The sequence below is a fragment of the Rattus rattus genome, chromosome 11, assembly GCF_011064425.1.
Source record: "Rattus rattus isolate New Zealand chromosome 11, Rrattus_CSIRO_v1, whole genome shotgun sequence".
Taxonomy (NCBI): domain Eukaryota; kingdom Metazoa; phylum Chordata; class Mammalia; order Rodentia; family Muridae; genus Rattus; species Rattus rattus.
In genome coordinates, this window is record NC_046164.1 from 56,649,822 (window position 1) to 56,672,420 (window position 22,599).

Genomic DNA, 22,599 nt, shown 5'->3' on the forward strand with positions numbered 1-22,599 from the left:
TTTCTCTGTGAGAAAGTTCAAACTTAGTGTGATTGAATAATTTACAAGTGGCATATAAATGAAAACATCCTTGTTCAAATTTGGTCTATTGTTCAAACAAAATTTCCATTACTCAACCCGTCTACACTCTATGATTGAGAGTCTTGGGTGCAGGGTCTTTCTCTAGTGACTTACCACTGAGTATTTTAGAAATCTAGTTCCAAACCTTAGCTATATGATAACTGGTTTAGAAAAGGGCATAAGGGAGAGATAGAGGGAAAAAAGTAAGTGGAAAGGATGGAAGGAGAGATAAAGCAAAGGAAGTTTGGAGGCAGAGAATATGAAATATGATGAGGAGGGAGGGAAAGAAGATTTATGGAGCTAGTATTTCATTCTAGTTTCATAAAAATATCTTCTGTGGAAAATAAAGAATTAGTATATGCACTTATGTACATACATAAACAGTTCATTACTGGAACATATCATCACAAATGTGGATATTGTCATGTGTGTATCTTCAAGGTATATATTTCCATAAGCATTTAGATACATTCTTCAGAATCCATGGGAAACTGGTCTCAGATCCTGACATATAACAGACCTGTGAATGGTAAGCCTCTTATATGAGATATTTTTACATTTGCATATAGCATTTCTACTTACCCCTGTATGTTTAGCTTAAATATAGATTACATATAATCCTTACATTGTGAATACTTGGTGAATAAATGCCGAACTGTTATTCAGAATAAGGGTAAGGAAGAGAGTCTGTAAATGTGTAGTATGCAGAGTTTTTTTCTAAATATTTTCTGCCTATGTTGGTTGAATGAAAGAGTGCAGATTACATAGAAGCCTGGCAATATAGGTTTGAATGTGTATACTTATGGTTGTTAAGTGTGGATATATAAATTGTTGCCTAGAATTTGTCATCTGTTTGTGATGTCATCTTTATATTTGAGGCATGTTTGAGATAACTCCATATACAGGGATTGCATCCAATTGCTTTAATGACCGACTATCAAAGCAAATTAAATCAGAAAATCCTGCTCCTTTGGAGATAACTTATCTGGTATTGTGAAGAATCAGTCATTGGATGCCTTTGTTTGAATGATTTTGTTTATTCATTTCTTCTTTCTTTTGCATAACGGTTGTAATGGAGAAGCAGAAAATTGGCTTTGACATAAAGGATCTACTTCAAAAGAATTACTGGAGACAAGAAAAAATTTGGACAGAACTGTAGCTTTTAGGAACTATAATTTTCTCTCCACAGTACAATAGCATGAGAAGCTTAGAGAATTTTTATGCACATGTGAGTTATTAACTTCATGAGAATAACATTTTGAACATGGAAATATACTTGGACTAGTTCTAAGCTTTCATTTACCTTTGCTAAGCAATAATCCTACTTGAATATTCCAAATATTTGTTTGAAACATGGTTAAATAATGGTTTAAATTATTCTGAGCAAAAGAAGGCATACAAGTAAGGGCTCAGAAGATGTCTTTAAAGATGTTGATTCAATTTAAGCATTAAACATTGCTTTTTAGCTTAAAATTTTCTCTAAAGTGTAAGTATTCAAAACACATTTTAAAGAAAATTAAATTTTGTGGAATTGATGAGATCGCCCTGCAAACCCAAGAAGCAAGTCTCCTACTGTTTAAGAAGAACCTGTCTGTCTTGACCTAAGTAGGGGCTTTACTGCCATCACTTGTAATTTCCTTTGTCAAGTTTCTCTATCTTTTTATTTATTAAGACCCCCAGAGTAATGCATTTTAACCTGTACAGATGCTCATCTGATGGTCACAAGCATGACCATAATCAGCATGAAAAAAGCAAGTTGGTTGGAAAATTAATCTTCTCATGCATAATAACACAATGTGTACTTTGGACTAAAACAGGTACATTGTTGAGGACAAGCATTTAGCCTCAGTGCATTTTTTAGAACAAAGTTGAAGGGTCTTAAGATATGTATCAAGAGATCTAGGAAGGTAATTATTATTTGACGTAAACTTTGTGATAAACCTGTTCATATACTTTTATCTTTCATTTCCATCTTCCTAGTGATGTGTAACAGATAATCTACCATGAGTATTGTCAAAGTGGTTGAGAATACCTTCTCTTTATTTCTCACCAAGATGTGTGGCATGGGATTTTACTACAGCTCTAAATAAAGCTTGAACCCAAGGATTTTTAGCTTTTAATAATCTTATTCAATAATCAGAAGATAGCATTATTTTCAGGTTCTCTAAATTCTTCCACTGCTCTTTTCTAATTGAGGCATAGGCTGTCATAAATGTACAACTAGATATTGAACAGAAAGAAATTGGCAGCACAAGGAAGTGGTCAGACTGAGAGGTGGGACCTTGATATTGGAAAAGGATCATAAAATTATCTTGGATTTAACTAACCAGAAGGATTTGATAGAGTTAGAGACATGAAAGCTGAAGTCAATCACATGAAAATATATATTAATTTGACTAGAGGTCATGTATAAAGATAAAATACATTCTTCAGTTGCTGATATATTAATTTACATATCCAGTGCAATGTAAGTAAATTCATACAGTGATTATTACATATCTTTTTTTAAGAAGGCTAAAATTATTTTTTAGGTTAGGGAAGTTTTCTTCTATGATTTTGTTGAAGATATTTACTGGTCCTTTGAGCTGGGAGTCTTCACTCTCTTCTATACCTATTATCCTTAGGTTTGATCTTCTCATTGAGTCCTGGATTTCCTGTATGTTTTGGACCAGTAGCTTTTTCAGCTTTACATTATCTTTGACAGTTGAGTCAATGATTTCTATGGAATCTTCTGCTCCTGAGATTCTCTCTTCCATCTCTTGTATTCTGTTGGTGATGCTTGTATCTACAGCTCCTTGTCTCTTCTTTTGGTTTTCTATATCCAGGGTTGTTTCCATATGTTCTTTCTTGATTGCTTCTATTTCCATTTTTAATTCCTTCAACTGTTTGATTGTGTTTTCCTGGAATTCTTTCAGGGATTTTTGTGTCTCCTCTCTATGGGCTTCTACTTGTTTATTTATGTTTTCCTGGAATTCTTTCAGGGATTTTTGTGTCTCCTCTCTATGGGCTTCTACTTGTTTATTTATGTTTTTCTGGAATTCTTTCAGGCATTTTTGCGATTCCTCTCTGTAGGCTTCTACTTGTTCTCTAAGGGAGTTCTTCACGTCTTTCTTGAAGTCCTCCAGCATCATGGTCAAATATGATTTTGAAACTAGATCTTGCTTTTCTGGTGTGTTTGGATATTCCATGTTTGTTTTGGTGGGAGAATTGGGCTCCGATGATGTCATGTAGCCTTGGTTTCTGTTGCTTGGGTTCCTGCGCTTGCCTCTCGCCATCAGATTATCTCTAGTGTTACTTTGTTCTGCTATTTCTGACAGTGGCTAGACTGTCCTATAAGCCTGTGTGTCAGGAGTGCTGTAGACCTGTTTTACTGTTTTCTTTCAGCCAGTTATGGGGACAGAGTGTTCTGCTTTTGTGTGTGTAGTTTTGTCCCCTCTACAGGTCTTCAGCTGTTCCTGTGGGCCTGTGTCTTGAGTTCACCAGGCAGGTCACTTGCAGCAGAAAAGTTGGTCTTACCTGTGGTCCCGAGGCTCAAGTTACTGGGTGCTGCCCAAGTGGCAGCAACCAGGAAGATCTCGCCGCCCTTCGGGAGCCTCCGTGCTGGGGTTCCAGATGGGTTTGGTGTTTTCCTCTGGAATCAGTAATGTGTGCAGAGAGCAGTCTCTTCTGGTTTCTGCAGGCGTGTCTGCCTCTCTGAAGGTTTAGCTCTCCTCCCTAAAATTATTTTTTACTGCATCATTAAATGACGAGCTTCTCATCTACTTTTAACGTGTAGCTAAATGCAGAATCTTACTTAAGTTTTCCCTCCAGGAGCCTTGAGTGAAGAAGTAGGAGGCTGGATTTTATTTCTTCTATTTTCATGTACCTTTAGTTGCTTATCATGAATATTCCTGGTTATGACTTTAAAAATACTAACTTTTTGTTTAAAATGTGAAACCTTTTATTAACTAGTTTAGCTGAATACTTTTGCTTCATTTCTTTCCTTATAACTTTCATTTAACAAAAACACGTAAGGAAACCGATTAGTGCTACCTTAATTTTAGCTACAGGTAGAGAACTTTAGGCTGTCAGTCATCTGTTACCAAGTCTAAAATTAAAATAAAACCCTTCATTTCTCACAAAGAAATATCCAGGACTAGAAATTGAGGAATTTGTCTTGTTTGCTTTGTATTTCTGAAGCTTTGAGGCCTTTATTAAATCATGTAATATTTTCAGATCTCATTGTTCAAACAAATTCAGTCTAATTGAATCTCAGAACAACTTTTATTTGCATTTCTCTGATGGTTAGTGAGTTCGAAATTTTTTTTTTATGTTTATCAGTCATATGCCTGGCATCCTTAGGGAATTATTTGCTCATTTCATTAGTCCATTTGATGATTTGGTTGTTCAATATTTTGATATTTTTTTATTTTTAGTTCTTTATATATTCTAGATATTAATTAATCATCTGTCAGATATATAACTAACATGGATTTGATTCCCATCTACAGACTGTATTTTCTCTTTAGGGATTTTCTTTTGTTGTACATAAGCTTTTTAGTTTCTTGAGGCCCCACACGACAATTCTGGGCATAATTTCCTATGGTAACAAAGTCCTTTTCAGAAAGTGCTTGCCTATATTAGTATTTTGAAGTGTTTTTCCCTCTTTTTAGTTTTTCAGTTTTAGAGTTCCAGGCCTTAAATGAAAGTCTTTGATTTATTTGGAATTAATTTTAATAGAGTGAAATATTTTTAAATATTTTATTTTAAAATTAATTTATTATTATACTAAGTTATTATCATTTACATTAATTTAATTTAATGAAAGAGATCTAGTTTCTTCTACTTGTGGATACCCAGTTTTGTAAACATCACTTATTGGAATGGCTCTTTTCTCCAATCTATATTTTTGACATCAGGTGGCAATAGCTGAGTGGATTTATTTTCATAACTGTTATTCTATTGCATTGATCCATGTCTGTAACACCTCAGTCAGAATGGAAGTCAAGGTGCTAATGATGAACAAGTATAGCTTCTATTGGAAACAGCCCCATAAGAAGAACAACAATATCAACCAACCAGACCCCAGCACCCCAGAGCTCTCAGGGACTAAACCACCATCCCAAGAGTACACAGGGACCTATGGCCCCATCTGCATATGTAGCAGAGAATAGCCTTGTTGGACATCAATGAGAGGAGAGGCCTTTGGTCCTGTCAAAGCTCCGTGCCCCAGTATAGGGGAATGTCAGGGTAGGGAAGTGGGAGTGAGTGAGTGGGTGGGTGGAGCACCCTTATAGAAGCAGAGGGAGGGGAGATGGGATAGTGGGTTTCTGGGGGAACCTGGGAAAGGGGCATAATATTTAAAATGTAAATAACAGAATATTCAATAGAAGAAAAAGAAGAAAACAGTATGGAAGTTCCTAGCAAAAACTAAAAATAGATTTATCAAATCTATACCAGTTCTTAGCATTTATTAAAAAGAGTTCAAGTGAACATATCATAGAGACACATGTTCAACAGTATCTGTTGCAGACCTATGCACAATTGCTACATTGTGGAATGAATACAGATGACTAGTAACAAAGGATGGATAAAGAAAGTATAATAAATATTATCTATCTATATCAATCTATCTATCTATCTATATTTCTATCTATCTATCTATCTGTCTGTCTGTCTACATAAAATGAGAAGTTTAAACCTTAACAAAAAAATGAACTTTGTTATTTCAGGAAATTGGACATGCTGCAAAAATCATTTTAAACAGTTTCAGAAAACCAAATATTTAAAATTTCCACTCAATATATATGTGTCCTGTATATATATATAATCATATATGTACTTATCATGTAAATGAACAAGAGAAATTGAGAAACAAAGCAGACTAATGAGAGGCCAGGATATGTGTGTGTGTGTGTGTGTGTGTGTGTGTGTGTGTGTGAGAGAGAGAGAGAGAGAGAGAGAGAGAGAGAGAGAGAGAGAGAGAGAGAGAACAGTAGAGTATAGAGGAAATATGCTAAATATACCTTTTACTCTTGCATGATAATGGCCTTATATAAAACTTCATGGCTGGAAAGAAATGTTTCAGGTCATCCTTGGCTACCTCTAGAGAGGTTGAATCCCACCTGTCTTAAAATAGTCTAGCAAGTAAACAACAACACACCGTTCCTCAAATCAAAAGAAAACCAAAGGATAGGCCGAGTAGCGTGTGCAGGAACTCAGCCGGGCTGCAGAATGTTTTTGGTAAATAATATAGAGAGGAACTGTGTGAGAAAAGTTTCCTCTCAGGAGCCAGCAGACCTTAATCATCACACCTCTCCCAGTGGTTGGGAGAAACAGCAAAGTGTTTTCTATGTGACCAGTACCAAGCAATGTGCAAGAGCTAATGAGAGGTCTTCCCAGATAATCTAACCAGTGTCTGCTTATGAGGCTAGCCTCCGATGTCTTACCCTGCACTCACAGGTCATTTGGCTCCCACCAAACACCAACTTAGGCACGTGCTTCCATCATGATGGTTTCTCCCACTGTACTATGCCATCAGAGGAAGAAAGCAACCAAGAGTATAGTTTGCATTAGTGATTTTGGTAAGAACCTTATTTTCTATTATGTGTCTATTGGCTGATCACTTCAAAATTGTTTTTGACAGGTGTGAATGAAATAGAGAAAATGAGAGGAACGAGGGCTATGTGTCCAGAAGGCCCATGGAAATAAACTGGAAAACATTAAATACCCGTGGGTGTGCTTCTCAGGTGCAGTATGACAGGAGCGAGGACTTTTGATTAGTGCATATTAGGACAATATGACACTCAAGATTGGTAAATGACAATGCCTGGGGGTAAGAAGACCTTAGGTTTTATTTCTGACTCTCTGTGGATCATCCAACAACCTTAGGCTTGGCATCAATCAAGGAAGGAGACTGGAGAAACTGATCAGAATGTTCTTTTCCAGCCCTGACTGGAGGCTAAGATATCATCTTAATTAAAGTCATAATCATAAAAGCCAAAGGGAAAATTGTGCTCTGGTTGACCGACCATGTTTAGCAAATCTAAGCTGAGTTACTCACGTGTGGAATGCAAGCTTTAGTTGGCACTGTATGACAAAACTCTGAGAATGCAAGCCTGGATTCCAGGAAGCTAAGGTCCATACATAAATGTACTTAGATGGTACAGTGTCACAGGATCATGTCATCCTTGAAATGTGAGCAAAGTGCCATGGAATATATTGAGAAGGGAAGAAATAATGGCTTTTTGCTTGAGGGTTCACTTAGGAAGTGTCATACTAATTGGAACTTGATATATGGGTTTGAGTCAGTAAAAAGAAGGGACTGGGGATTGGTAGCTCAACCAAGGTTAAATAAAGCAAATGCCTAATATTTATGAAGCTGATTGGTTAGTTTCCAACAATGTAAGAGAGTCAAAGAGGAAGTGGGGTGGGATGGTATGATAACACAAGACCCCGAAGTTCCAATAAAGTAAACTTCTGGGAAACACAGTATGTTGATTATGCCTGTAACAAATATTAGGACCAAATCAAGATGAGCTTTTGGGGTTGAAGAGATTTCTCTGTAGTTAGGTGCACTTACTACTGTTGCAAAGATCCCTAACATCTTAGCTCTGACCTAAACAACTTAGAGCAAGCTATAAGCCAACTATGGAAGACAGGGTATTCTCTTCCGGTGTGTGTGACCAACTGTACTCTCCTGCAGGGCAGCCTATTGTATACACATATGCACATAATTAAAACAATCATTAAAAGCAGGGTCGTTAAGCCATGTACTTTTGTGTTTGCTTTTGTCCTAAGTTCTTGGGAAATATTGGCCAGAGTGTCAGGAGTTCAAAGCCAGCCTTGGGTATCTAACAAATTTAAAACCACCTTGGGGTGGTTGAACCCAGAAACTTGTCTTAGAAAACAAAGCAAACATAAACCGGCATTATAAATATGTCTTTCTAGGTTGCTTAGATTTGTCCTGTATATGATATGTACAGTGGGATATAAAGATATTTTGGAAGAAGAGTATTTGATGGTCCTATATGAGACATTACTAGTGAATTAAAGTTGATTCGGTTCTGGCGGCATCATGAGTGACTCTCAAACATCATTGGCTTACAGCAGATTTATTCCTTTCTCAGTTATACATCCAGGTGAAGATGGTAGGTTGATGTCAAGGTGACACATGATTGGACAGTAGAGAGTGGGATTTGGACGAAGTTTTTGTAAGGCGGGAGAGAGGAGAAAGGAAGATCAGCATGGAGTCTATGGAGGAGGCTGGTTCAGATTTAGGTGAACCAGATCGATTTTATCTTGTCTAGGTGGGCGGTTTATATCTTTATCAATTGGCAGTGAATTTATTGTCAGATGAATTGTGAATTGAGAATTTAACATATAAATGTAATTGCTAAATTATGTTTGTGGAACTTTGATTTTACGGGTTAAAGAGGACAGTGTGTGAAAGAAATGGCCGAGAGGCAGTTGGAGCATGCGGATGTAACTCTGTTGCCTGGTGGACTGAGAATGCGCAGGATCCTCAGAACAAGGTGTGTGTGTGTGTGTGTGTGTGTGTGTGTGTGTGTGTGTGTGTGTGTGTGTGTGTGTGCCAGGCATGGTAACTACTGCCAAGGGGGACTGCGTGGAGAAAGCGGCTAAAAGGGAGACAGTCAGGAGGGCGGCTTGCAGACCGTGTGGCAGAGTAGCAGCCAGAGTGAGCAGATACGTCTTGGGGGAACTCATAGCAAACGAGCAGACCATCTTTTCAATTTTTACCACAACAAAGACTTAATAGAAAACTTTGCTTTTCCTTCATGTGAGTTCAGGCTGCTGCTTCCACTCCACATAGCAAATGGTTTAAGGTTTCTACAAGCTTGAGAGTAGAAGATACTAATTTCGTTTTTCTTCATCCTCTCTTGGGGAAATTTTGTGACTGTGCCTAGAGGGATTAGGAGACTCCAACCCTATAGTGTCCTATGATTGTCTCAAAGTTAGAAGTAGGCGAGCATCTCTTTTAACTGTGATGACAACTTTGGACGGAGGTGGACGAGAGAATCTGGGACGACTACAGAGACATTTCTAGTTAATAGGTTTACTTTTGCAGCCTAATCTTCAGTCTTGACAAAGGCTACCCATCCTTCCTGTCTCTTCTTCCCACAAGTTTTTCCTGACCTTTAGTGGCAAAGTTAGATGTCCTCAGTGATGAGGTAGTAGGTGGTCAGTTATAGGTTCTCCACAGGGGGAAAAATCCACACCCCTGTTGGTATTCTTGTGAAATTCCTTTGTATAACAAAAAAACTGAGTCAAACATCAAGGGAGTCCATAATAGACGCCACACGTAGCATGACATCTTCACCAAACAGACAGAACAAACCAAACATTGCCGAGGGCACAGATATTAGTGTAACATAGTGAAATAATTAGTATGGGATGATTTAACATATTATAAATTTTTGTTTTAAATGTTGTATATGAAATTATAAGTGTCTAATTTAAAACTTAATAATGGCCACAGTATCAAGCTTATACAATGCTGGAAAATTCACCAGGAATGGTATCACTCCAACCTTCTGCTGGGGTTTTGATTCTCACTACATCCTCATTACACTTCCTATTTGTCCTATTGTGGAGTGGCTTCCCCAAGCTTTGCTGAATTATTAATTTATTTACTTGTATTTTCTGTTAGAGTATAATTCACCAAAGTAAAGGGCATAGTTTCATGGGTTTACTTAGCATGGCGTTTGTAGCCTAGAATAAATCCAGCAGTTATCATCTGAGGTAGATTAAAAATACAGTTTCATAAAATAAGCAAATCAGTGGTTTTCTTCATCCATTTATGCTTATTTCTAGGGACCAAGTCATTCTGTTTCACAAAGAAAGAGCCACTCATGACAATTATGTCTCTGTGAATCTCACCTTGCACACATTCTCAGCTATTAAAATCAGAATGTCTTAGCGGCTGGCTTTGTGCCTTTGGATGAATGCCAGTTTCTGTGAAAAACATCTCAGGTTCAATGTCCATTCAAGAAATGGAGTGGAGCTTTTCAACATTCTCTTGTACTTTTGCAGTCTTATTTTGTGAATTTATTATTGTGTGAATAACCTAAGTACAACCACTTAAGTTTATTTTCGTTAAGTCTATCAGTTGAAGCATGTTACTGTGGGCAGCCATTGTGTCCTATGCCCCATTTGTGTCCCTTTCAGATAGTGCAGCATTGGGTATAGGTTAGCAACCCAAGATGTTCGAAAGCCAGAACTGACTGTTTTGCTTTGAACCCACCACCACCCTAAAGATTCTTAAATCATTGTCCAAAGCGTCAAGTAGATCATCCGTATTGTCATTTAATGAGTTAGCTGGATCTGTGCGCTAGCGACACTTTAATCCTGCTTTGAAATCAGTATATGGAAATCTCATTGTCGGCTGGGATATTTTTAGTTTTATTAAAACTCAAGATCCTGACACTGTTTTACAAATGTCTTTATAGCTGACAGACCATTTCCAGGATGATGGCATATTCTCTCCTAGAGTAAGAGCATGTGTGTAATATATTGCAGACCCTCGATGTAACTGGATGATTAAAATAGTTACATAAATTGTTTACATGTAGCTGTCTTTGGCAACCCGATGTAATTTGACAAATGAGACTCCCCATTGGCAATTACATTTCCTTAACAACATTTGGGTGAATGTACATAAAAGGTAATGATAGCTCCGACCAGCCCCCTGCCCTGCTCTGTGTCACGGCCCCAGATAATGATAGTGTCTGACACTTATTACTCAAGTCATATATTACCGAAAGCAGAGGTCTCTGCAAAGTCCTTTCCCAACCGTTACTGTCTCAAGCTGGGGAGAGGCAAAGACTTTATTCCCACCATTTTCTATAGGTGTTATACACGTTTATGTAAAGTTCCAAATTTAGTGGATCTGGAATTATTAAATAGTAAATATGGAACACAATATTTTCCTTTTCTCTCCAGGATACTGCTGTAGCCCTTTGGGAGTTTCTTGTCACCTGTCTGAGAACCCCTACGTCTGCAACAGCCGTGTGTGATTTACTCATGAGCAAATATATTTGGGTTAAGGGACAGGAAGATGTTTAAAAATCACTTCCATAGTTCATTTTATCTAAACAATAAAAAGGAAAACACTGATTTGCAATTTCATCCCCTGTGAACATGGTTGGTCTTCAGAATCTGCCAGGTAGAATCCAGTTACACTGTAGCATTAAGACATGCTTATTCAACCAGAGCTTCCAGGGACTAAGCCACTACCCAAAGACTATACATGGACTGACCTTGGGCTCCAACCTCATAGGTAGCAATGAATAGCCTAGTAAGAGCACCAGTGGGAGGGGTAGCCCTTTGTCCTGCCAAGACTGAACCCCCAGTGAACGTGATTGTTTCGGGGAGGGCGGTAATGGGGGAAAGATGGAGGGGGGGAGGGGTTAGGGAGTGTTGGCCTGGAAACCAGGAAAGGGAATAACAATTGAAATGTAAATAAAAAATACTCAAGTTAATAAAGATGGAGAAAAAAGACAAAAAAACTTAAAAAAAAGACATGCTTATTAACAAGGGAATGTGGGGCAGAATGTTAATCTCGTGGCAGGACACGCAGGTGTGTATGTGTGCATGTGTGCATATCTGTACAAGTTTATGGATTCCTGAATGAAGGACACACTTTTTTTGTAATCCTAGCACATGTTAATATACTTTCAATCTGCTGAGAAACCCTCTTTCTTAGGAGTATGTGTATACTCATAAGATATTTTCATTCACTCTCCCACCTCTCAAATTCACTCCAGTATTTGTAAAAGTCAGGGTCCAATTAGGAGTCAGAAACCATACAGTAACTTAAGACAAATGTTATATAAAATAATTAATTATAAGAGAAGACTGAAGTAAAAACTGGGACTGGTTTATAAACATAAAATATCATAAAGCATAAGTCATAGTGATTATTGAAGAAACTCCTTCCTCCTCTTCCCATGCTTCCCCTTCCAGTGAGTACAGTTGCTGAAATTTGCTCCTTTTCTTGTAAAAAGTTATTTTTTTATCTCATTCTATTCTTTAGGGAGTTTTTAATTACTTCAAAGACAATATAATAGCCCATCAAGAGCTAACCAGCAGCTCGGAGTAGAAGTAGACACTCTCCTTCAGAGTTATTACTCGCACTTATTTGAACATGACGTACTTGTCTTTGAGCAGACATATCTCTGTGGGCCATTTCTTCTCAATACTGGTGTTGAGCAACCGAGGCAGTCAGGTCCTGCGTTTGGACCTGAAGCTGATGTTGGAAGGATAAACAGTAGGAAGTCAAGGTTTTCTTGAGGATTAAGCTCACAGGAACGTAGTTAGGTGTAGGGTTTCTGTGACTTCTGGGTCTGGATCAAGCTCTGGGCTAAAATGTTTCCTCTCCTGAGTGTGAGCTTGTTGATTACTTCAAGAGTGTGGTCAGTGCAGAATGAAATTAGTGCTTTAGGGGATGTCGACCCGGAAACCGGGAAGGGGAATAACAATTGAAATGTAAATAAGAAATACTCGAGTTAATAAAGATGAAAAAAAAGAATATCCAGAAAGACACAGCAACTGAAAAATAATATTATTTTCTTTCTAGATTACCTTAAATGAACGCATTACTTTATATTATTTTTATACTCTCCAAATCTATTGTTTAATGCTTTATAGTAATTTCTTAAATAAACATTCTCTATCCTGGAATAGGTTATCAAGGACTTAGAACCTGACCAAAAATTAAAAATGGGGTTGGATTAAAGCAAAATAATTATTTTTCATGCATATTTTTCCAAGAAATTATTTTCCAGTTGTATTATTGTTACTACATATACTTGGAAAATGGCAAAAAAATATTAAATGAACAGCTTATGGTAAAACTAACCACTAAGCCAAGATTATACACTTTTATAATAACTTTTACCTATAATTTACATATGTTTGAAGTTGTGGATAACTGAAATGTATATAAAGTTAAAATTTTCTGAGATCTCTTGTTGAGCATTAGACTCTGCTTTGCCCCTAAAATATTTTCTTATCAGTAAATTTCCATCCAGTAAAATTGTGAGGTTCTAGGAAGTTCTTTGGTGCATGGCAAAGAAAAAAACTTGTTTTTGTTGAGAGGCAGTAATCACCTTGTATAAAGCCAAACGCTTCACTCATGAGCTATCGCTCGGCTGAAGACGGTTGTATGAAATGTTGCTACTCAGATGACTTGTCCCAATAAGGCCAACTAATGTGATCCTTGGTTAGATTCTAAAGATCAGTATATTTTAAACTTGTAAGACTTCAGGGTACCAGAATGAGGCACTTACTGGTGTTAACACCCAAGATTCTTCATTTTAGAATAATGGAAAGAAGGTCATGATGGTGGCATTTGTGAAATAATATTTTTATGGTTCCTTTTTTTCATAGACTATTATTATAACTTCTCAGCCTGTGTAAAATACAGTGTGGTTAACAATGAGATTTTTTTTTTTTTGGTATACACATTTTACAGTTAAATCTTTCAGCTCTTTCCACCTTACTACTTCTTCCACCAATGATAGAGAAATAACTTTTCTCTATATCTAAATCTTATGACAAATGTGCTGAGTCTTTCGTATGTGTGTCTTCTCTCTCTTTCTCTAAATGTGTTCACATTCTCTGTATGCTGGAAAAAGTTAACTATAGCATAAATATGACTAATATTATCTAGCAATGGGAGAAGCTTCTGTCATTTTGAGCATTCCATATAAAAATTTTGCTGTGGTTTGTCAAGCTGTATACACATAAAGTCCAAGCATGCGATTTTTAATAAATGCTCACTTTAGAAAATATAATAATCACACAAATCATAGCTGAGCAGGCATCTAAACAAATTTGTGATTCTCACAGCAGGTTTTTCGTTTGTTTTTTGGTCATGGACAGATGTTTTTATTTAACTTTTAAGTTTTCCCTCATAAAGTTTGTAATCCACTGTAGGCTCTTAATAAATTCAAGATCTCATAACCTTCCATGCAAAGAACCCACATACTGACGAACAACCCATCTTGCTATGCCTGTGTGACTGTGTTCTACCACATAGACCTAGGAAGTACCCTATTTACTCTGCTCATTCACTTCTGGGCACACACACAATGCCAACTGTGTGGCCACCCTGTGATCGCACACCAACTTGAAGGAAAATACAATCTGTATGCTTTTCCCCCAAGGAACTTACAGTCAGTCCAAAGGACAAAATATTAATTTTGCAAACTGCAATATTAAGTGGAAAATATTAATGACTACTTAATAAGAAACAGGATACCAGTGTTTAATGTCTGTATTTGGTTTTCAGTTCTCTAGCTGATCTTGAGTCATGTACTTAATAGATATTTTTTGTTTCTATATTATATCACATCCATGGTAGGAGAGTGAATATTTTTGACAAGATCCTCTAGGAAGTTTGGAGTAACAAGACTAGGTTTACCTGTAGTGCCTTCATGGAAGATTTAAAGATACAGAATGTAACTATAAAGTATGGGCACCACATTGCCAAGCATTGTAGTACACACCTTTAATCCCAGCCTGATGTACATGGTAAGTAAGTTGTAGGTCTTTATACCCAGGGCTCTGAAGAGAGACCCTGTCTCAAATATCAAAAACAAAGAAACAAACAAACAAACAACAACTAAGAACATAGCCATCTCAGGCAGAGAAAGGCTGCATCAGTTGTGAGAGAGAAATTGAGCTAAAAATATTTGTTTCAGAAAGTTTTCCAAAACATAGTATATTAATGAGCATCACATTTTGGGCTTATTCACCATTATTATGAAGTATTTTTCAAACATGACTTAATTTTGTAATGTGCTATACAATGTATAAATGTGCTTTTGTTTTTATAATGATTATAATGAAATAAGAGAATTATTAATATGTGAAACATATATTTAATCATAAACAGAGTTTTCCCATTTAGATGGTCTCTTAATTATACTCAGATTGCATTTATTCTGCTTTGTTGGTTATTCATGCCAGGGAGAAACTCCTTCGAGTGAACCATGTAAAGTTTCTAAAACAAAAAAGACTCAGCACATTTGTCATAGGATTTAGATATAGCAAAAGGTTATTTATATATTATTGGCGGAAGAAGCAGCGAGGGAGAGTTATTTTCGTCATTCATTCATTAATATAATTTAGCTAATAACCCACTGCTTTATATGTGACAGCTTAAATTCAAATACTTTTTAAAACTTCGTTTTAATGTTTAGTGGCCAGTAGAATTTTCTGCTGCAGGTTTCCTACCATTGACCATGAGAGTTTCCAGGGGAATACTAATATGCCTTGCCTCCAACAAGTTATATTCTCTTGTGTAGTACTGATCATGTGATCCATTATGCATATATATATATATGTATATATATGCAAGTAAGTGCAAAAGTATTTCTACTAATGAATAATATGTAGCCTAATAGGATTTTGTTGTTGAGAATTAGTGATGTATCAAAAAGCAACAAGAATCCTAAATGAATCCTATCTAATAAAGGTGCACACTTCTATTTTATTGTAATATTACTTATTTCTTTTCTTATAAGTGTTAGGAGGAATACAGCATATGACTTTCAATACAGAGATAAAGTGTATATATCTCATGGAGGTTCAAATTTAAAAGCAAGTGAAAGACAAATTAGGAATCTCTCTAACTCTCTCTCTCTCTCTCTCTCTCTCTCTCTCTCTGTGTGTGTGTGTGTGTGTGTGTGTGTGTGTGGTATTATATTGAAATAAACCGTAGAGTAAAATAAAATAGATGAAAGGACAGAAAAGGCGTAGAACAAAGATCTCATTTTTAAGACTCTGAAAGCATCATTGGAAAGTAGACTATAGTTAAGGCCTGAGGAAGTTAGACCATTGTCTAACTAGGGACTAGAGATGTTCTTAAGTAGGGAACCCTTGCAGAGAAACTTCAGGGGCATAATCTAAGAAAAGATCACACTGGGTTTTCTATAGGAGTAGTCTGTCTGTATAAACTACATGCAACAGGTCCCTGGCAGACAAGTAATGTGGGTGGGATAAATACCCTTTCTCTGAATGGGGTGGGTGGTCGCTAGGAGACAAACACAAGTATGACATGCTTTGAGAGCACTTCAACAACACTGCCTGTTGCACTAATAGTGGACTGAGAGCAGAAGCAGTAATCATATAAGAGTTTTCTGCAAGAAAAGGCATAAATTCTGAGACGGTAGTAGGAAGTGTTGAGTAGTAATGAGCTATACAGTTTGCTGATTGATCAGGTGTACAATAAGGAAGACACAGTTTTGTTTGTTTTGTTTTAAACTGAGCATTTGGAAGAGGGGTCTTACCATTTCCGAGACAGAGGAGATGTGGAACAGGCTAGATGGAAATGGAGAGTTGGATTTGGTTTTGGTTATGTCTAAGACTTTCATTATTCACCTCTCTGTGTGGAGATATAAGTGTAGAGTGGTGAGGGCACAAAGTGAGGATTAACATTCAAAATGTTCTGAATTTACAAAGTGATCTCGTCTGGAAGCTGAGTTTAGACAAAGGTAAGCTCTGATATAGGCAGAAAGAAGGGAATCCAGGAGAGTGCGTGGTATAGCTACCTAAGAGGCACGAAATCAGCAGAACATCATATTACTGAGGCCAGGGAAAAACATTCAGGAAGGCTGACTTGTACAGCCAAAGTATAAGCTCTTATTTTCTAGCTAGTTTGAGAATATAGTTGGGAAGAATTAGATGTTAATTTTTAATAATAACATAGTCAATCTTTTGGAAAATTTAAGGAAAAAAAACCTTAGAATCTATATCAATATTTTCTTGCAGAGTTGATACATATTATAGTAGATTGGCTGATAGAAGAACTCAGCACTGCTTACCTATTTCTGTCAGGTACTGTGACAGACACTGTAGAAGGTGGTGTTTTGCTTACTGGTTTAAGTTAGACACTGGGGAAGCCTAGGTATTGTTACTGATGACCAGAATCACTCCTCATAAAACAAATATTTGTGGTAGGAAAATCAATTAAAGAACCAGTGTTGGTACAAGATGGTGAGTGATTTGTTTATGAAGGGGTAAGGAATTTAGGGTGTCCACATCAAGCACACAAAATCTGTTTGTTTATTTATTCAATTATGTTTTTAACTTTTCATAAGTACTTTGTGAATTTCATATCATGCATTCCAATTTCACTCTTTTCCCTCTCTGCTCATATCCTTCTTCTTCAATCCCCCCCGAGAGAAGAGAGAGAGAGAGAGAGAGAGAGAGAGAGAGAGAGAGAGAGGAGGGAGGGAGGAGAGAGAGAGAGAGAGAGAGAGAGAGAGAGAGAGAGAGAGAGAGGAAGAGAGAGAGAGATCTTATTGTTGATGCTGTAATGAGTCACGAGTCACAGTGTGTTCCAAAACATACTATTTTGTCCACACTTCTCTGCTTTCGAATGTTCATTGCAATGAGTTATTGTTCTGACATAAGGCCTCTGGGTTCTGTTACACTGTCAATACTGGAACTTCACTGGGATTCCTCTCAGATTCCATGCTGTTACCCTTTGCATGATGATCTTCTTGTTTTGGATCTGCAGGGTCAGACTCTTCACATACTCCAGTAGTTCACTGGTAGGGAGGATGCTGGGGTGGACCAATTCACAGCCATGGATCTAGGTCCAAATGGTTTCTGAGCTGGTCCCACACTCACACCACTGGGGCAAAAGCCCCTTCCCTGCCCTGGCTGGCCTATCCAATGCCTCTGCAAAGGAGAACAGAGCCAGCTATCCTGCTCTCATGCCCTCAGGGCCAGTTCTACTGTGCTGCCAAGGCAAGTTACAGGGCCCACTCACCAGAGTGTGGCAGTAGGTTAGGGGCAGGACTAACTCTCCTGACTGCCATCAGTGACAAGGGACTAAAAGGGGGAGGTGTATATCTCCCTTGCCATGTTGCCTGATGGCAGACAAGTGACAGGCCACCTTTCCCAAGCTCACACTCTCCTGGATGACTCCCATGCACCCAGGCTACCAGAGTAATTTCTACTCTGCTGCCCAAGTGAGGTACAGGACATGCTCCCCTGAGTGCTGCAGTTGGTGAGGGGCAGATACAGCCCTCCTGCTCTCATGACCTCAGGACCAGATTTCCCACTTGCCACTGGTGGTGACATGGGAGCAGGCAGGAGGATATCTCTCTCTCTTTTCATGAAGCTACCTGAGTGAGTGGCAGGGACAGCTCTCCCACACTCATACTCTTGGGGCCATGTTATCTGCAATTCCACAGACTCTAATTTTAAGACCTTACCAAACCTGTCCCAGAAGCAGGCATCTAACATTGACACCAGATTTCACTATTTCTTATGAGGATTTGACCATGTTCTTTGCTTCTGCGTTAGGTCTGGGTCTCCAGATGAGTGTCAGCACTTGTGCTCCAGGCTCGTCTCTAGTCTGGCAGCAGTATCCTTCTCCTCTGCTGACCCATACTCAGGTTTATGCTTAGACACTTCCACATATAGTGCTTCCTATGCCGCATTTTGTAGCTGCTTGAACTGCAGGTTAGCAGTAAGCAGACATAATTCCTTTAGAGAACTTAAAGCTAGCTATGATGAGAACAGCTTCATTGCTTCTCCAGAAGCAAGTCATTTCAGTGTTTCACCCACTTACCCATGAGGACTCTGAAAGGAGGAGTAAACATCCCCAGGCAGACAGTAACCCTGGTGCCCTGCTGTTTTGGATCAAAACATCAAAATTAATGAAGTTATGAAGCATGCCATTGTTTCCACAGATTTTATACTCAATAGCTCGCAGGTCTTATGCAAATGAATTGGATGGGAATTTCCATATGTATTCTTTTAACCTACATAGCATTTATTTGCTGTAGATAAAATAAAAAATCCTACATACTGTCAAAGCAGTATAGCAATGAAAGATTGCCTTTTATTATTTCCTTAAATGAACAGAGCAAAACAATTTATTTGCTTCTCTAAAGTAATATTTGCCTTTGAATATAGGAGCTCACTTATAAGTATGTCAATTAACAAACCAAGTTCCTATGACTTATTATTTGCCTACCTCATGCTAGGCTGTGACAGTAAAAGAAAAGCAACAGCAGTTTGTAAAAGAGTCATGGCTGGAGTGTACTCCTTGCTGCTGAATAGATTAAAGGGCAAACATTGCAAGGAAGCTGGTTTCGATGCCCTCTGCCTTCACGTACAAAGAAGATGAGATGGAGTCAAATTAGTTTGTTGCTGCTGCTGCTGCTGCTGCTGCTGTTGTTGTTGTTGTTGACAAACTAAGGCAAAGAACACTGGATAGACCTTGTTCTGCAGTGACCATCAAAATGTCTGGTTTAGGGTCAAGGAGCTTGACATTCACTTTGCCAGATGAGGCCTATCAAAGAGACAATTGTGTCTTTGAATGTCCCTCTTCTCCTTCAGTGGTACACTGGAGGTGCCTGGTTTCACCTTTTTCTTTTGGTAGCTGCTGTTTTTCTTTCTTTTTTATTGCATTATTATTCATAAACAGTGTAACTGTTATGACAGGGAATCTAGAGGGAAAAAGGAGGGAGCTGAACCTTTTCTTTTTATAGACATATAGTTTTGAAATGTTTACCAAGAAGTCTGACTTCCTGGTTGTCTGTTTTGAGGAAGAATTATTAGTTCAGAAGGAGTCTGCAATTCTTTAACAATAATATTAGGGCTCCCAGGGTAGGGGTAGTTGTCAAACAGACAGTATCCAAGTTTACTGAGTTTAGAGGCCAAGTCAAGAAGAGTAAATACTGAGTTTAAATATTTTGACATCTCACAGGAACTTTCATGAAGCTGAAATGTTTAGTAAAGCTACCTCAGGAAAAGAGTAAGGATAGAGTAAGGACGCTCAAAAGATAACAGTGGGAAAAGGAGATCAGACCATAAACCCAAAGACCAATGAACAAAAAGAAGGCATTCAGTGTTATTTCTTAGGGATCTATAGGTTCAAAGATACTGAACACGAAGGTTCTAGGATCTTATGTGTATTCTGTAATGGCAGCAAAAATAGGAATGTTCTGGCATATGGTACCCCATTTTAGTCACAACTCATTCACACTTTAAAAATATGCACAAAGTCATTGTACATACATGTTAAGGTCAAGAATATGTGCAATATTTCATATTACTGGAAGTCTTTCATGACACTCATTAGATAGATGATCCTGGTAACAATACAGCCTTATGATATCTGCATGTGAATAAGAGACAAACTGAGAAATCGGAAGGAAAACTCTGGTTACTTCCTTATTCCACCTCATTGACTTTCAAGAGCTACTTTCTAGGCATCTTCTACTGATTGTCCAGGCTCTGTCCTAGTCTGTGCAAATATATGTGATCAAAGAGATCAAGATGCATAGTTCCAGATAGTCAAAGCCTTGTCTGCTTATTATCATTCATATAGATACCGTGCTCATTCAAGATTTCCATGGGACACATGCCCCACTATGTACATAGCAGCCTTATTTATAATAGCCAGAAGCTGGAAAGAACCCAGATGTCCTTCAACAGAGGAATGGATTCAGAAAATGTGGTACATTTGCACAGTGGAGTATTATTCAGCTATTAAAAACAATTACTTCATGAAATTCATAGGCAAATTGATGGAACTAGAAAATAGCATCTGGAGTGAGATAACCCAATCAAAAAAAAAAAAAAAAGATTTCCATGGAACATTCCTTCCAATCCACAAGGACATCTCCTCTGTTTGCTGTAAATCCTATGCAAATCACAACATTGTTTTTATCTCTTTTCTATAAGATCTACATAGAAGAATGTTTTAACAACACATTAGACTACTTTCCTAGAGACTAAAATAAAATCATGGCCCACTGAAACCCCAGCAATCTCACAGAGAAGAAAAGGACTTAAAAATAAACTCAAAATAGTATACTGTTTATAATAGAGTAATTTATATGCAAAACGCCTCAACCAAGTAAAGTTCCAGGAATCTATTTTGTTAATGTCTCATATTTTTTCAATCTATTAGGTTAGGAAGAGAACCTTTGACTTATCTTAAAAGGTAGATTATGCAAATGATCAACAATTTACATGCCTGTATTCTTAAAAGCAGTGATTATCATGCCTATCTACATGACAGAGTACCTATAGAAAGCACACTTTCTAGTCCACACATATATGAGTTCATTGTTTTGTACATTTTAAACATTCAAATTCTTCCATTTGCCAAGAAACCCCAGTGCTATTAGCTGTGCTTATCTCTCTATATATATTTTACATCGCTGGAGTTCAGTTATGCATTATTAGAGACAAACAATGCACAACTACTTTCTTATACTTGTGGAAAGTCTCACCCATTTAACGTTTCTGGATTTAAAAATGTGTTTAAAGAAAATGTAGTAGACCGAAAAGTGGAGATCATGCACCACCGAAATATCTGCTCTACCATTTCTCTAATTTGGGTCATGGGGCTCTCACCTATTCTGAGGATGTTTCAGATTGTTGTAAATTTTAGCTGCAAATTTTATTTTATTTTTTAAAGTGAAATCTGTGCCAGATGTCTAAAGAACTAAGAAACACATAATCTGAGTAAAATCATGTTTTACATAAGATAAATGGAACAGGGTATAAAGTAACTAACCCCACTATGTCCTTTTTCATGATTGATTTTTATTGTATAGAAATCAAGATCAGGGTCTGGAGAGATGGCCCAGTGGTTGAGAGCAATGTCTGCCCTTCCAGAGATCCTGAGTTCAATTCCCAGCAATAACATGATGGCTCGTAGCCATCTATCATGTGATTTGGTGTTCTCTTCTGGCATGCATGTTTACATGCAGAGAGGAAACTCGTATAGATAAAATAAATAAATAAATAAACAGACGAATATGTTTAACAACAAAATCGAAGTCAAGATCTACTGTGCTTCAAAGTAGCTGGGTAGATAGACTAAGAGTGAGAATCCTATGGAAATCTGCCTTTTTATATGAAGACAAGTGATCTTTACAATGCCAAAAAACAAAGTGGTTTGTTTGTTTGTTTGTTTGTTTGTTTGTTTGTTTGTTTGTTTTTTAATCTGATGCTCTCTCTTTTTTTACTCCCACTTACTTTGGCACATCCTTTTTAGGAAGCCAGATTAGCCTCAAATGCTTTTGCCTCCCTAGTGCTGGGAATACTGGCATGTGCCTCCATACACAGCTATGACTTTGTCTTTATAGCATTAGATCCAGTCATAATCATTAGAGTTATGGTTAATCAGAAAGTTGCACAACTGTATTGACTTAGGATGTAACACTACTATAAAAGGTAAATATGCAAAGTAAAGTGGTCGTGGGAGCACGATTCGCCAAGACTCCACAGAGCACACCAGGACACGTGCACAGAAACTGACAAGAGAGCCAGATAGTTGCTGCTTCACAGTACAACCAGGGAAACAGCACAGTAGCAACCAGGAGACCTTGCCAAATTTGCTTTGATTATTTGAATTGACTTGTGATTTCTCTATTCTCAGCTGGAAATCTTAGTGGTTGTCTAAATTGTGATGGAAACAAATCTGCTTATGCTAACTAAAAATAGAAATTATTTTGGCCTGGGAAAGAACACTGCCTCACAGTTCCCATCCTTTTCCAG